This window comes from Chrysoperla carnea, chromosome X (assembly GCF_905475395.1).
Source record: "Chrysoperla carnea chromosome X, inChrCarn1.1, whole genome shotgun sequence".
Classification (NCBI taxonomy): Eukaryota; Metazoa; Arthropoda; class Insecta; order Neuroptera; family Chrysopidae; genus Chrysoperla; species Chrysoperla carnea.
In genome coordinates, this window is record NC_058342.1 from 14317994 (window position 1) to 14335478 (window position 17485).

Here is a 17485-nt window from a genome sequence, read left to right on the forward strand (position 1 = left end):
AAAAAAATTCAATCGATCAGTAGATTCCACGTTAAATATGGTTTTAAAAACGGATATAGATAAGCTTTGCGAGAAATTATACATCAAAATTGATATCTATTTTTAGAAAATACAGAATATTTCGAAAAACGTGACGTTTCAGAGAGACTAACTTTTATTTTGATCGTAGAACCTGAAAATATTATAATATAAAGGATTTTCCATTAAAAATACAACTTTGATACGTTTCGTGTTTTCCGAATATCCTGTATGTTACGAAAATAATTTTAAAATGTACAGCAGCAATGATTCTCGATCTACCCCAGAACACAACTTTCTTAAAATCAAACAATTTAGTTTCATTTTTTCGTGCCGAATAACGTGAATACCTGGGGCCTAGAGCGCACTCACATTCAAATCCGCCACTGACCGCTCAATATAATTTTAATGCCTATTTAAAAATTACGTTTTAATTTGAAAAAACTAGTACAATAGAATATTCATTACTTTTCCCCCACGTAATTTTCTTGAATCGATGAACATAGACTCATATTGGACTTGAATTTTTCTACGTTAATTTCATCATCAATTTCTTGTTTTAACTGTTTCTTCAATGTTATTGATTCTTCATATTTTGCCATAATATGTTGTTTTAAAAGCTCCTTGAATGAATTATTTCGCCGTTTGAAATCATTCCCATCTATTACAGCATTATTTTCCATTTCGAAATAAATTTATCGTTTATCACATAGTTATTACGTTCGACTAAATAAATTACGCGTTAAAACAAAACTTCTTAATCTAGTTTTTTTGTAGAAATAATATTAAAAAATCAAGATAAACCCGCATGACGAAAAAAAAAACAAATTATATAAGAGTATAAGACCGACGTTAAATTCTTTCATGCGCTCTAGCAAACAGGGTGACAGCCTATAAAATTTTTCTCTATTTAAATGTCCCTAGGGACTATTTAAATATTCGTAGCTACTTTCACAATTGTGTGCTACTTATTGTAACAGATCGAATGAGGTCGTACTTAGCAGAATTTTGTTATGCGCATGTTTCGAAATATTTTATTTTAGTCAGTTCATTGCATAACAAAAATCGGAATTGGCGAATATACACGAGTGTGACTTCGTGTGTCGGTAAGTTAGTCGTACAGATTTATATAACATATTACATAATGTTATTAACATTGTTTCGTCGTATTTCGTAAAGAACGGAAGTCGATAAAATTGAATGATTTTTCATTTTAACATCAGCAAAAGACGATTTCTTCAACATGGCAACACCACCAATTAATTATTACGAATTGGCTTCAGTAAATTTTAAAAATCCATTTATTATGAAACTTCAATTAGATTATCAACGTAAGTAATTAATTTAATTTAATTAAGGATAAAATTAAAACGCAACCTATGTGATTTGGAATTTAGTTCCAATCAATCTAGAGACAGACAAAATGGCGTTCATGTATAGTTGTACCCACAGAAAATCAAATTTAAGAAGATTTAATTTTTGTTATATTTTTCACACGAGCGCCATTTTAAATTTTTACGTTCTAGGAATTTCTTTTTATTTAAAAATTTTTCTTATATTTTGGAAAAATGATATTAAAAAGTACGTGTTGTTTTCGACAGACAAGATAAAAAACATAAGCATAGATTCTATCAAATGAAAAAAAAAAATTTCAGAAAAATTATTTTTATCAAAAATGATAAAAGAAACGAGATCAGGATGTTTCGGTTTGAAATTTTTTTTTTATTTAAAAAAATCTGAAATATGACATGACGGTAGATTAAAAGTTTAAGTTATCTAGGTTTTAAAACCCATTTTTTTTTTCAAAACTTAGCTTAGAATTTAGCTTACATTGAATACTCCTAGAGTATCTGATACAATTAGATTTTAACAGAGTGTGAAGAATAATAAATTTTTTTGGCATTATAGATCGTGAAATGCTGCAGTTAAGAAACCCAATATATTTTCGGTATGCAATTAGATTGTTAGGAGATTTTATCTATAAAGCTAGATTAAGTTCTGGTAGACCAATAAGTCTTTTTACTATCTCTCTTTACATTTATTTGAAGATGCTATTAAAATCTGGTCAAGAAGAAGATTTGAAATTATTTACGATTCAGGTTAGCAACTTTTATAAATATCTGATCATAAAAAAGATAACAGAATTTTCAGAGGGGCCACAAACGAGGAAATTCGTGGATTGCCAAGGAATATGATTAATTAGGGTATTCTTAGGGCATTGAAAATTAGGGTATTCTTAGAAGTATCAAAAAATAGATAAGCATTTTTATTCAAATTACAAACAAATTTTTATGATTTTTTCGATTTTACCGATATGTGTACGATTTTTGGGAATTTATCTTAACGTTTAAAAAAAATTCAAAACTTCTGTGACCCTTGGTTTTGGATTATGCATGATACAAAGAAGATCCCAAAAAAACAGTTAAAAAATTATACAACTTCGGGCGGTGTCGTAGTATTAAAAATTAAGGCTTTAGAATAAAAAAAGCTTTAATTACGCCTTGAGATTTTGTGAAGGAATGTTAAAAGATTGGTTTCCAACCATTCTTGACATTTTGAGTAGTAACTCAGAAATGGCGACCTTTACAATAAAATCACAAGAAATCTTTTTTGCATTAAATAAGCAAATCAAAAATTTTAAAAACCACTTTCGCAATCAAAAAATTCAATTTTTCTATTTATAAATTTAATTCAGCTTATAAAAATACAAAAAGAAACTTGAATGCAAAAATAGACATATTAAACCGACCCGATAACAATAACGGGATCAAAAGATTTTCAAAGAAACATTTTTTTTCGTTTAAAAATTCGTTTCAAAACATGTAGATTCCAAAAAATGGTCCCTGAAAGAAATGGTCGCCCCTTTATTCTTTAATACATGTAATGGTTCTCTATTTTAAACTTATCATTATTTATAAAAAATTATACAAACACTGATATTGAATACATGTCCATATAAGATATTTCATCAATTAACTCAGTCCATTTTTTATTTTCACTTGTTTTTTATTTAATTGTTGTGGCCTTGCTGAAACACAACCATTTGTATCCGAAATGCAGGGCCGGATTTAAAATTTTGCCGCCCTTGGGCAGTCGAATAAATGCCGCCCCATCACTGAAATTTCACTCAAAGTTATATAGATTTGATATCTTATTTTAAAAAAATTAAAATATTTAATGAATTGCAAATAATTTATTATGCTTATTATATACTCAATATAATGTAAGAAAATATGTTTTTGTTCTTAGAACTACAAATTTTGCACTAAGCTTGACTCATAATTATAAATTTTTTTCCACTTTCCAAATTTTGCCGCCCTGGGCACTAGCCCCGAAAGCCCCTAGTGTAAATCCACCACTGCCGAAATGCCCGAACAGGTAAAATAACATACAAAATTTAATTTCAGTTATTTCAAAATGGAATTGGAATCTGTACATACTTTCCGCACCAATTCACTGAATTACAGGTAGAAGTCCATGCTCAATTGCACTTCAATGATAAATTATCAAAAACTTCCAAACTATGGCTTCGATTAGCAATGGATATCGTCAAAAATAAATTTGGATTACCTCCATACGATTTACAAAAATATTACTTAAACAATTTAGGGCAACCAATTTTTGAACAATTTTACCGGGTTCAGATGGAAAGTACAATTAAAATTTTCCACAACATGAAAATTTTAAAGTACACATCTGAAGCGAACAATCTTGATCACACACTATCTAATAGCTCGCAACCAAGCGCTAATTGTAATAAATACTTAGCCGAAGCCTCACCTGAAGCGAACAATCTAGGACACGTACCATTTAATAGTTGGCAACCAAGGGCTGATCGTAATAAATACTTAGCCGAAGCCTCACCTGAAGCGAACAATCTTGGACACGTACCATTTAATAGTTGGCAACCAAGGGCTGATCGTAATAAATACTTAGCCGAAGCCTCACGAACACAATCACAAGCCGCGTCAAATAATTATGCAAATGTTTCCACAACTAATACAAAACCGCGTAATAATATTTATCCAACTGCTTTAAGACCAATACTACGTAGGGGTGATTCGAGGAAAATGAAAACAATGCGAAATGCAAAATCAGAAGATTTAGTCGTTGATTTGGATGAAAGAGGAAGAGAATAATTGTTACAAAATTGTTAGTATTTTTCATCGACTTTATTTTATTGGGTTAAAAAAAATTTATGTCTCTGAACGAATGATCAATAATCAAGGACTTTACGGAGCCTTTTATTTGGAAGTTTCTGGCGTCAGTAGTGTCAAATTTTGGCAGAAATGCAACACGTGGTGCAAAGTTTTTGATGCCTGTACTTCCGAAGGGGAGCATTTAAAAACATAAATAAGTTCTTCATATCAAAATGCTTGTTTCAGTTACATCCTATATAGTTATTATTTATTTTTCTAGTTACTTTTTTTTATCGTTAATTTCTTAAAATACAGTAGAGTCACGATAATCGAAAATTTCCAGTAAACAGAACACTTTTCGACCACCCGCACTTTCCACATCGCTCTATACAAATCACTAAAAAAATGATATTGTTTGTTTGTATATACATCCAATATGGTTCTAAAAACACAATAGCACATTAACACTGAGTTTGATTCTGTGTGTATAGTTTCGCTTAAATACATACATTCCAATGCACCTTTTGCAATGTTTTATTTATAATGAGTTTTTCCATTAATCGGAAGACCCATGGTTATTATGGATTCCCGATTATCGAGACTCTACAATTTAAAGAATATTTGTTGACTTTTCTCTAAAAAGATTGTAGAGAAATCCCAATCATAGTTATTTATTTTTCATTAAAAAAATTAGTTATAGCTATTAAATTTGTTATTTTAATTTCTTAAATTACTCTTCGCAAAAATTAAAAATACACTATATTCGTAAGCAGGCCTGGATTTACCATACAGGAGGAGTAGAGAAGCTCTCTAGATGGCACTCTGATCAAAATTATACCATGTGATCAAATTTAACGCTAAAAGTTATCATCACCATGAAATAGCACCTTAACAGTTTTCATAAAAGGTACGTGACACATGTCGGGTTTCAGGGCAAACATTCAACTTTCTTTTCTATTACAAATGGTCTTAAATTTCCGATTAGCATCACCACACTACGAATCTCAAGAATTTATCCGAACCGAATTTCAAGAGTAGAGCATCTTCAAGTTCACTTCTTTGCTCTTAAAACGAGCCCTGGTATGGCCCAAAAAAATTAAAGATAACAAAGTTTCATGCCTGCAAATATTGTGTATTTTTAACGAAATAAAGTGCCGCGTTTTTATTTTTGCGGAGAGTATAGAGAAAATTAGTCATAGTTTTTTATTTTTCATTTTTAATTAGGATTTGCAAACAGAGTTAAAAAAATCTGACCTCAACAATTATAGCACCTCGTAGAAAATTTTGGTTACCGGTATTTAAAAAGAATTTAAATAACATGTCAAAGATATTGTCACGTGAGGCTTTTCGAAAATTGGGAAATAGAAATTTTAAAAAGTGTTCCTCCAAAAACTTAAAAATTGTAAACTAACTGAAAAAAAATTGTACATTAACTGGACGTTCAACTTTAAAAGTTGAACGTCAGATAATTCGGCACTTTTTCATTTTTTACTAAAATTTTCCAAGTAATAGGTAGCTTTCAAATTGGTGGTTGAAAGGTTTTTTTATTTTCTATTTCCCAATTTTCTAAAAGTTCCACGTGACAACAACTTTGTTATATTATTTTACATCCTTTCAAATACCTGTAGTTAAATTTTTAGCGACGTGTTAACATTTTTGAGCTCAAAATCCATATTTCTTGTACTAAATTTCTTAATATATAAGGAAAAATTGTTGAACAAAAACGTTGTTATTTAATAAAGTAATCGAAAATTTATTTAATAAAATGTACATCGTTATTCCTAAAAGCTAATTTTCAGTGCAGAAATGAAGTCGTCGGCAAAAGAGTAAACAAATTTTTGTTTCGGAATTTGATCTACTTTATATACAGTAGTTTAAATCCCAAAAATAAAAAAAATTGGGTTCAGTTAACGACACGGTGAGTAACTTTTATACGGACATGCAGAAGCTTTCGAATGCGTATATTATTTTTTCGCCCTGTGTACGCTTTCAAAGTAATCAGAAAATTATTAGCTTTCTTCATTCTTCAAACCCTCGACACCGAACGGTGGAACTGATCTAAAATTTTCAGCTTCCTGTTCAAAAACTACAAGGTACAACCTTTGGGATGAGTTTAAGGGATTATATCCAGTTAGAATTTTCAAAAAATCGATTTTGCATTTCAGTAATGTACATATATTTAAGTATAGTCTCTGAAAATTTCAAGTAGATCCGATAAATATTCAAGAAGATAAATACATTAAAAAAAATTTTAATTGAGTGTAAACGTCTTTTGAAACTTTAAACGCGTTTTTCTCGAAACAGCATTTTCAAAGTTGGCAAACAAGAATTCTCCGAAACGGCTCGAACGATCGGTCTTCTTAGATATTTTCACCAAGAATTTCGATATTTTATTTATTTATTTTTTCGATATTTTAGATCCCTTTGAAGTAGAAAATTGTTTTGGAAGCCGCCATTTTGTCAAAAATAATGATTTTGACTATTTTTCGATTAATAAGTGATATTCATTTATCGGCTAAAGAAATTTTCTGGATTTTTTCATTTTGGATAATCCAAATCATAATGCTTACCACCAGATACCTTTTCGGAGGATACCTACAGGAGAAGTACCATATCAAATTTTTGAAATCGTAAAACGCGATCTTAAAATTGAAGAAATTTCCTATATTTACACTTTCTTTATATTTATGTAAAATAAATTGTCTTCCTAAAAAAAACTTATAAAAACGTGATTTTGTGGACACCAAACAGTGGTGTATGATTTTAAATTTTCATCTTCCTAATCAAAAACTATAAAGTACTAGCTTTCGAATAAGTTTTAATAAGTTTAAGATGATTCCGAAAATGGTTGAAATTTCGTAATAATTTGCAATTTTTTTAAAAGAGGGCAATCTTTTTGATAGCAAGTGGCCGATTAACTTGAAAATTTTTCACACTTATCAAGATCCAATGACAATAAACTAATTTAAAAATTTTATCCTATTATCTTGGCCAGGATCACCAGTGTCAATAATTTTATCTTTATTACTTTAATAATGTTATACTGAAATACTAATTGTAATTTCAACAGAGTGGTATACTGGCTATGTTACCCGCTACGCTTACCGAAGTTCATCAGTTCGAAATACACTCACGTTAATAAATAAACGGTGGGGGTGAGCTAAAATTTTTAGCTTCGGATTCAAAAACTACAAAATACTAGCTATCGGATGAGTCTAAAAATGTCCGAGTACCAAGGCAATTTTAAATAAAAAACTTGATTTTTTTTTATATGAAGTTGGACTAAGTCTAAATCAATTCTGAAAATTTTAAGGTCGGGTTGACAAAAACGTGACGGGGGTTGACCGAAAAATTTTATTCTTATTTTTCATCTACATTCATGAAGTAATAACAAAATTCACCATCAAAGTTGATAATAAAGTAGAAATAATTTCCACCCTTAATCTAAAATTGCCTTAGTGCTCGTACTTCCTTAAGGTATTTCCAGCATATTTGCAGTTCCTATGCAACCATAGCTTTATATGGTAAAAAATTTTTTTAACAGAATTTATCGAGAAATTAAATTTAAAACACGAGGTAATTATGCCCACGTTCTCAATTTTGACCAATTTACAACAAAAATAATATCTCGAAAACGAAAATTAATCTAAAATTTTTTTTACTATTTTATTCTTAAAACATTTCTTTCAACTCTCTTACTTTTTTTCAATTCTATTGAGATTTTTTTAATGTAGTAAAAAATAGCTAGGAGGAAAGTGAGTTTTACATGCTTTGAATCGAGAAATCGCGAACTTTGCAGCTAATTATCTCACGTGATCTAAACGACCAAAATTCTGTAACTTCGAGATCTCACAGCCAACATTATTCTGAGTCTGTGAAAAAAAAATAGGCCAAATCTGTCGACAAGTACATTCATGCTGGAATTACCTTAAGATAATCCCGAATAGACGCCTTTACTTAGAAATAAAACTGAAATTCCGAAAGTATTTGAGTTTTTTAATAGCAAGTGTTTCTATGGCTAGCGACTGCAAGTTATTTGCTAATTACATCAAGTAATTGGCTGCGTTACTTTTTGGGTGGGTCCATTTTCTTAAGGAATGTTTTTGGAATGACCATTTATTTTACATAAATATAAAAAACGTAAACATATTGGAGATTTCTTTAATTATAAGATCCTGTTGTCCGATTTCAAAAATTTGACATGGTACTACTCCTGTAGGTGAAAAGATGAGTAGAGGTATTAATCGAAGGAATAGTCAAAATTACTATGTTTGACAGGAAGCTTCCAAAAAAAAAAAATCCAAAATTCTTCAAAAAATTTTCAACTTTAAAGTGGTCTAAAATATCTAAATAATTTTCAGAAATCTTATTCCGTCGATTAATATTTTGGAAAAATATCTAAGAAGATTGTTGCTCACCGACTTTGCAAATGCTGTTTCGAGATAAACGCGTTTAAAGTTTCAAAAGACGTTTACACTCCGTTAAAATTTTTTTTTTAATGCTATTTTATTTTCGTGAATATTTATCGGATCAACTTAAAATTTTCAGAGAATATACTTAAATAACTGGATACAACCACTTAATTGGTCCTGCCTAAATCCACGCTTGAGCTGTAAAATGTAATAAATCTGATACTCAGCTCAAAAATTCAAGCTTTATTACAAAAATTATACAAAAACATACCAGGCTCAAAAATAAATAACAAAAAACTATTAAAAAGGGAACTTGCAAATTACAAGAATCAACTCATTTCTATTTTCATTATTCTACTCAATTATCGTCTCCGGCATAATAATAGACCCGGTTGTCATAATTTGTTCTAACAATACGCTATTGAATCACTTCTACGTGATGGTAAATCACGTTGTTACCGTTTCTGGGCACGTTTTGGTGCCCCTTCAACATACTTAATTTTTCTTATTAAATCCGTCCACATATCCACTTTACCATCGTTCCATTTGATCTCATCGTCCATACTCTCATCATCTGACGAATCATTTGATGGTTCGACGACTTTTAATGGATAACTTTTTGTCGCTCTACTATTTCCACCATATTGTGTGCATTTGTTCTCCATATTTTTGTAATGTTTTAATTGTAATAGCGCTGCTCTTAGTTCAGTACTCAACGTTTGTTCGGATTGATCAATACTTTTACCAAAAGCATAATTCGCATTAATTTTTGGGACGTTTACAATTGTTTGTACGCAGGAACAGAATCTGTCAACACTAGCACAAAATAATCAGAAAAAGATTATATTTTAGGGAAAGTTAATGTACGAGTTCCAGGGCCATTTTGGATAAAAGGCTTGATTTTTTTTTAGATATAGTTGGACTAAGTCTAAATTAATTTTGAAAATTTTAGGGAGTGTTGCCCGATTATTTAAATAAATAAATGGCTTCAAAAGTAGGCATACTTAACATTGGTCTTATGGGAAAACGATAGATATTGATATTCATAGATTTGTAGAAAAATTGTCGGTGGAAATTAAAAAAAAAACTATTTAAATGAAAGTTAAAACCTTAATAAATTAATTATTGAAGAAAAAAAAACGTTGTGTCCGACTAATTAGGGCGTATGAGCACGTTCCGTTGGGTTTTTTTTCTCAAAAACACTCATCCAATAATTAAATGAACCGAATATTTTTATCATTGATATTCGAATTATTCATTATTCCGAATTTCGTTAAATTCCGTAATACAATTTTTGTCTGCAATTTTTCGAAAGGAAAAACCCCTTGAAAAAAAAAATACAAATACTGACCAAAATTTCAAACAGTTGTATCTCCGAACAAAATGGTCGAACCGGCATCATTTACAAGTTATTCGAAAGCTGGTATTTTTTAGTTTTTGAATTCAAAGCTGAAAATTTTTATCATCTGCACCACTTTGCGTCGAGGATTAAAAGGGTGAGAAAAGTGCTATCTTATAATTTTCTTAATGCTTTGAAAGTGAATAAGGGGTGACAAAATTATTAAGGATAAAAAAAGCGTTATCTTATAATTTTCTGAGAACTTTGAAAGCGTATACGAGCGCAAGAATTATTAAGGATAAGGAAAGAGTTATCTTATAATTTTCTAAGAAATATGAAAGGAAGAAATAATATTTAGCAAGAAATCCAAAAATTCATTCGAAATCGTACGTTTCTTTATCAACATTGTTTTAGAACGTACTTTTAAGGATTTATGTTCGGGATTATTGAGCACACTGTGAGGTCAAACTTCACACTTCCGAATCGCTTAAACAGTACTAGTAATATAATCAAAAAGACTCGTCAAATCAAATCATCAAAATAGCTCGCAAAAACGCTATTCTACTAGGTGTGTCGTATTTGCTCTGATAGTGCGTAACTAGGTTAAAAAAGCTCGAATTACAGTAAACCCCCGCGGTAATCTGACAAACGTCAGGGTAGTGTGTAATTATCAAATTTGTCAGACTATAGAGTACTGCCACAAACTCCCGTGCAGTACGGAATTTTTTGTAAAAGAATAATCCGACAAATTATATATCAAAGATTTCAATCATTTTCTAATTTCAGCCACGAAAAACTCATGAATTTATAATAAATTAACATTTTAATTACCGTTTTATATATTTCTTAAAAGCGCAATTTAAGCTTCGTAAACTGTGGGTAATTTAAAGACAACAATGAGTTCTAATTAAAATGTTTTGCCAAAGTTTTAATTCGTAAATGTCCAACATGTTTTGATAATGCGTAACTTGGTTAAAAAAGCTTTTACGAAAATGCGAAGCAAAACATTCTGCAGAGAAATGCATAAGCTTTCTAATGCGTGTATAGAATTCCTTTCAAATAATTTTGCGCCCCTTGTACGTTGTCTTCCCTCCCAACTCTCGACACAAATCAGTTGGCGGTGATAAAAAATATTCAGTCTCATATTTAAAAACTACAAAATAAACAAGCTTTTGAATTAAGATTCCAGATTCGGCCATCTTACTTGGAAATATAGCTTCTTGAAATTTCGAAAGTATTTGAATTTTTTAAAAAAGGCGACTTTTTTAATGGTATGTGTATAACGAAATTCTCCCCAAATTTTTTAAGGGAAATCGAAACTTTCATTTGTGCTCCAAAATTTAGATTCCTATGTAAAAAAAATTACGCTGCCTATATAGTTTAATTTGAAAAAAAAGAAAAAGAAATACCTCGAAATTGTACGACCATCGATACAAATATCCACATTATTTAAGGTTTCATTTGATAATTCAATCGATTCGGACTCAAAAGAGAATGTATCGATTGCTTCATTAGATGTTATCTCAACTCTTTTCTTTAATTCATGTAAATTTTGTTTATGTAATTCTTTTAACATGTCATTTCGCTTACAATCGTTCGAATTATATAATTCATTTTTATACCATGTATACATATATGAAATATACATAGTATATTAAGTTTCGTCCCAAGTTTGTAACGCTTAAAAATATTGATGCTACGAAAAAAATTTTGGTATAGGTGTTCATAGAATCACCTAATTAATCCATTTCCGGTTGTCCGTCCGTCTGTGGACACAATAACTCAAAAACGAAAAAAGATATCGAGCTGAAATTTTTACAGCGTACTCAGGACTTAAAAAGTGAGGTCAAGTTCGTAAATGAGCATCATAGGTCAATTAGGTCTTGGGTCCGTAGGACCCATCTTGTAAACCGTTAGAGATAGAACAAAAGTTTAAATGTAAAAAATGTTCCTTATAAAAAAATAAAAAACTTTGAAACATTTTTTTGTAAACATCACTGTTTACCCACGAGGGCGTTATAAGATATTCACTTTTAAATAGACACACATATTTAAAAGTGAATATGTTTTGTTATTTACGAGACGTCAAAAAAACAAACAATTGCGCATCAACACTGTCTATACATGGTATTTCAACAATTAACTTAGTCAATTGTTTGTTTTCACTTGTTTATTTTATTGTTTTACTTTTCAGGTTCACAATATTCACAACTCGAACATGCCGTAATTAAAGAGGAGAATGTTGCCTTTGTTTTAAGCTTTCCATACATAGTGTTATGGTCTTCTTTTAATGATGGGCCTGAGAAAAATTAATACAATTAGATATCACAGACATGAGTGTATTCCAGCTTTTGACTCAGGAGGGACAATAATTTTTATTTTAAAGGGGGATCAGAACATTTTTGACTAAAATTTCATAAATTCAACAGTATTTTAGCATAAACACATACTTAGGTCAACAAAATCAATAGTAAATCCAAGTCCAGGGGGAGGAGGCCGCTGCCGTGGGAACTCATTCAAAATTCGATCCAAAGTGTAAAGAAAGATAAACAGATTCGTCTAGCAAAGAATTAAGCGGTATTTCAATCTTTGGTAGACGTATTTGTTAACTATTTCTTGACTCTAAAAATAGCCTAACCTGACTCTGAAATGAACTTTTATACGCAATTCAATGACATTTGAATTCAATATTCGAGTACTTATTCTTCTTTTAAAAGTGCAAAACATATTTATAGTTGAAAATTCAATATTCGGACATTTTGAACCATTCAGCCTTTTCTCGTTTTTTGACCGTCGGTTTATCGGAAATTTTCCCAAACTTCCATTTGGAAAAAACTTCCATTTTCCCAAACTTCCAGTATCCCTGTACGTTGACGACAAAAAACTATACTGTTTTTCCACAGGGCGCGAGTAGATTTTGTACTAAGAACCAGTCATTTCAGAAGGGCTGGAAATTTGAGAGCTATTGTGAAGGTCATGCCTAACAATTTTTTGCTCTACAAATTCTTCTCAACCTTTTTAATATATATCTTCCACCACACTTCTATATTCCCTTACCATACGTCATGCGCTGTTATAAGTCATTAACATACTGCGGGTGAGTTAAACCCTTATTCAGTATTTGGGAGAAAATTCTGTTAAAAAGTAAAAGAGAGCAGAAGTTACTTGCCTAGTTGTTTTCGAATGGACCCTCATTCTAACTTTTCAAGAACTTTCTGTCAGGAAATATGATAAGTTAGATGCCTAATGCCCAACATGACTTAAAAGTACTTATTGAACTAACATAGACAAAGTTTGACGTGTAAATAAAACATTTAGCCATTTGCTGAATGACATAGACGCCTCGTATCATGCAAATTTTATGAATTTTAATCGATATTCATCTTGGAATTTTACGTTTATTTGTAAAGAGTGTGATCGTATGCAGTACGAGAATTCGTGTAAATGTTAATTTTTACTCAACTGTGACAGATTACCCCTTGAAATCTAGGTATTGGAGCAAAACTAATTTAATATGGCCAGGGCGAATTGTATGTTATATTTTAACATCGTAATTCCTTACATTACATCTTCTTCTTGTAATTTTTTGGTTGATTTAGGAATTATTTTGTAGTCTTTTAGAAAAATTCATATTTTTATAAGTTTTCATTCGATCTTTTGGAAACCAAAACGAAAAGTTAACTTAATTTTTGTCTTTTATTGCTATTATCCCTGATTTAAACCTTTCTACAGTTCGAAGAAACTGGGTAAAATTATTACATTTACCCCTGTTCACCGGTAATGTACAAAATACATTAAACTGTAGGTAGGTTACTAAATGATAAACATACGTAACAATTTTTGATTTTATACTAAAGGGTTGTCTACAGTTGAATATATTGTCATTCTAGTTTTGGTACTCACTTTTATCCTACCTAACCCTAGGCAAAAAATTTATAACTTTCCCTTGAACCTAAAGCTAGATACACCTTCGGTTGTATTATTTTATTTGGTATATTCTTACCGTATTCCAATTGAGTAAGATTCATTAAAAAAACATTTTTTTCATTTTTAACTACGTAATCATATTCAACGTGATGAATTTCATTACATGGATCCACATTTTGACAATATTTTTCGATTTGTAGATGCGTACACAATTCAATTCGTTTATAACATTTTCTTTCCGGATAAAATTTGATTTGATGTGTTGGATTTTTATTATCTTTCATCAATCGAACTGCTTTAATAATTTTATAATTTTTTTTTACAATGACTCCGTACCCGTTCTCGTGCACTTTTTGATTTTGATTTGGCCATACGTATTTCAGGCGTAGCACATTTAATTTGTCGAATTTCATCAATAAATCGTGAGAGTTCAATAAATTGTTCGGTTGTGGTTAAAAATTGGCTGACCAAAACGTCGCGAAGTTTTTCTCCTGGAGAAAATTGAATGAGTTGTTCAACTTGTATTGTGACTTTCGGTTTGTTTTAGCACTTTTGATTCGGATATTTTAATATTTTGCATATTTACCATAATTTTAATTAATTTATATATAAGTTTATGTTAGGCAAAAATTTTTTTTACGAAAATTTAATAGAATTCAGTTTGATGATTGATATTTTACAAACATGATTTCATGATTGAAACATAGACCTTTTCATAACTGTGACAGTTATGAAAGTGTCTATGTTAGATGAAACATGTCAAAAATATTTTAAATTATTAAAATATTAAATAAATCAAAGTGGAATAAGCAAAGAAAATTGGAAATTTTATTTCTTCAATCCTAATTATGGAGTTACACAAAGTAAAGCTCTCTACAATTAAAAATAAAATTATTAGCGTGGTTCCGAAAAAATTTTTGATGAGAGTCTATTTTTTCCAATAGACTTTTTCATCATGATCATGAAGTGTAGAGGTAAAGGAGTACAATCTCTTATACTCCATAATCATGCCATAAGCGCAAGTGCAGAGTTTATTTTTTCGGACTGACAGCAATACGTTGTACTAAGATATTCATTCATTTTTTCACACTGCGTATTCGTTGTGTGCGTAGTCATGGTAGGGACAATAAAATCGATGCCAGCGCTTCCAGTGAAAAATTTTGGCATTAAAGGGGGCTGTTATTACTAATTTGCAGTTTTTTTACATGTTAATGTTATAGAAAATGTCAAATTAAAATTATTGAAAAACACTAAATAATTAAACTTAATTCATTAAAAATTGTGAAAATAAGAAATCAAATTGCACAAATATTATTTTTCAAATGTAAATTATCATAATTATTCATTTAAATTTGAGAGATAATAATATAAAATTTTCAATGCAAGTCTTAATTGCAATCCATACAATTATATATGCATCCATACAATTCTATATTTAAAGTAAAGTATCGCTTTAATGGAAACGAAACTCAACTTTAGGAATTTAGCCTTTATTTTAGATTTATTTAGATTCATTCTAACTTTAGGAACTCTCAAGATAGATGAAAAACCGTCACTTTGCAAGCATGATGGTCTGTTTTTAAAATATGATTTAAGTAAAACTCTTCCATGCCCACTACTTTTTTTTGAAATTAGTCTTTCCTGGCCTATTACCACAGCAACGACTGAAAGGTCATTTTCGTCACTCAGACGTCTGAAATTAGTATTATGGGTGAGAATAGGCTACCAGAATTGGCTTTGATGGCCACTGAAAGACAAAAGACAGCTGAGCTGATGTCAGATGTAGGACTCGATATGTTGGTCGAAAAATTTGATTTGATCTGATGTATGCTAAACGAGCTTTCGTTCATTGGTATGTTGGGGAAGCAATGGAAGAAGGAGAATTCTCTGAGGCACGTAAAGATTTAGCTGCACTTGAAAAAGATTACGAAGAAGTTGGAATGGATTCTGAATGCGCTGAAGGCGAAGGTGCCGAAGAATATTAAATGTTTTTTTTTATATATTGTTTTTGTTTTTACCGTATTATTCATAAAAAATGTACAAATTAGGAAAAAAAGTTTTTATAGTTTTGTTTGTTTGTTTGTTTGTTTGTTTTTTTTTTTTTTTTTACAGCTGCGCTATAATTTAATTTAAAATTGTATCAATAAATTTTTGCAGACTGATTATTTTAGAAAAAAATTTTGTAACCAACGTAAAATTTTTTTTACATATATGTTGCCCGATATATCCAATTTTAGAGTTCCGTTGAGACGTATAGAGAAACCGAAACTCAGTTTTTCATGGAACAATTACCTAACAAACTAAAAACTTTAATTTTAATGACAGTCAGTTAATGTTATTATTGTTTAACGATTTATAAAATTGACAATTGTAATTAAAATTTAGTATCAGCTATTCTATAAATACTGGGAACGATTGTTAATAAATACTGGGTGCTTTATGGGTGTGAAATAGCAATGAAAAGAGTTCCTCTAAGCGCGTTTAGTCAAGGTTGTATTCAACTACTACGTAGAGGACTTGTAGAAGTACCAAGTATAAAAATATCGTATTAATTTGAATTTTACATGAGGAGCGTTATTGAAAACTGGAATACCCACATGTACTGTGATGTGAAAAAATAATCGATTATTTTTTCTTTAAAAATCGATTTTAAAAATTTATTTTTTGGTTCACTGTTGATTTATTTTATCTTTTGCAACTCGTCCAATCGACCAAAAAATTACCAACAAAAGTCATTGAATTTCTTACTTTTCCACGATTTTTGTAATTATTAATAATAATAGATAATTATTAATAATTTTCTACTCATCACATTTACGGTAACATGGAGAAGAGAAAACATCAGGCATTTTGTTAAAAACGAAAAAATTGATTTTCCCTCAAAAATCGATTATTTGTAGAAAAATGTATTGAACACGGAGCTGTGTTCAATGGCAATTTATATTATTCTATGTCAATGGACCCTTATAAATGAATACTTTTCATAGAGATAATACCATAGAGCTATAAAGGCATAGGAAACGCATTTAGTGATTTCTTGAGTGAGAGAGGTAGAACGATACAGAAATTGTAGGCGAATAAGACAAACAATGACAGCTAAACGATCCTACTTTATTTGGTCTCTATCTACTGCTATCAACTGGTTGGGGGGGGGGGGGCGAGTGTAGACTTTGCACCTCTATAGTATTATCTCCATGATAATTGGGAATAATATTCATGATTTTTTTTTTTCGAATAACTATAAAAACAACCTAGATAAAATCCATCAAAAATTTGTTTGTATTATTTTAATTGCTCTTTCTAACAAAGCTGAATTTATCCTGAAGTTCTTATGGCAAACATAATATATGACGTCAAATACTTTGTCCGATCTCTCTGCGCCTATAATTTATTTAGCTAATTACTAGTTTAAAATTCTTATAACATATGTACCTATCTCTTTGAAGATTTTAATTTTAATTTCTTTTATACGTTATATTTTCATATTTTATTAAGAAATGTGAAAAAGAAATTTCATGAATATTCCTTATTTCTTAATTTCGAAGGAAGCGCATGCGCATATCTTGCATTCAAACATTGGAATTATGATATTCGCATAGAATTTCCTTCAAAACGAAGAATTTTTTCCATTTGGGTTGGAAGTTTTAAAT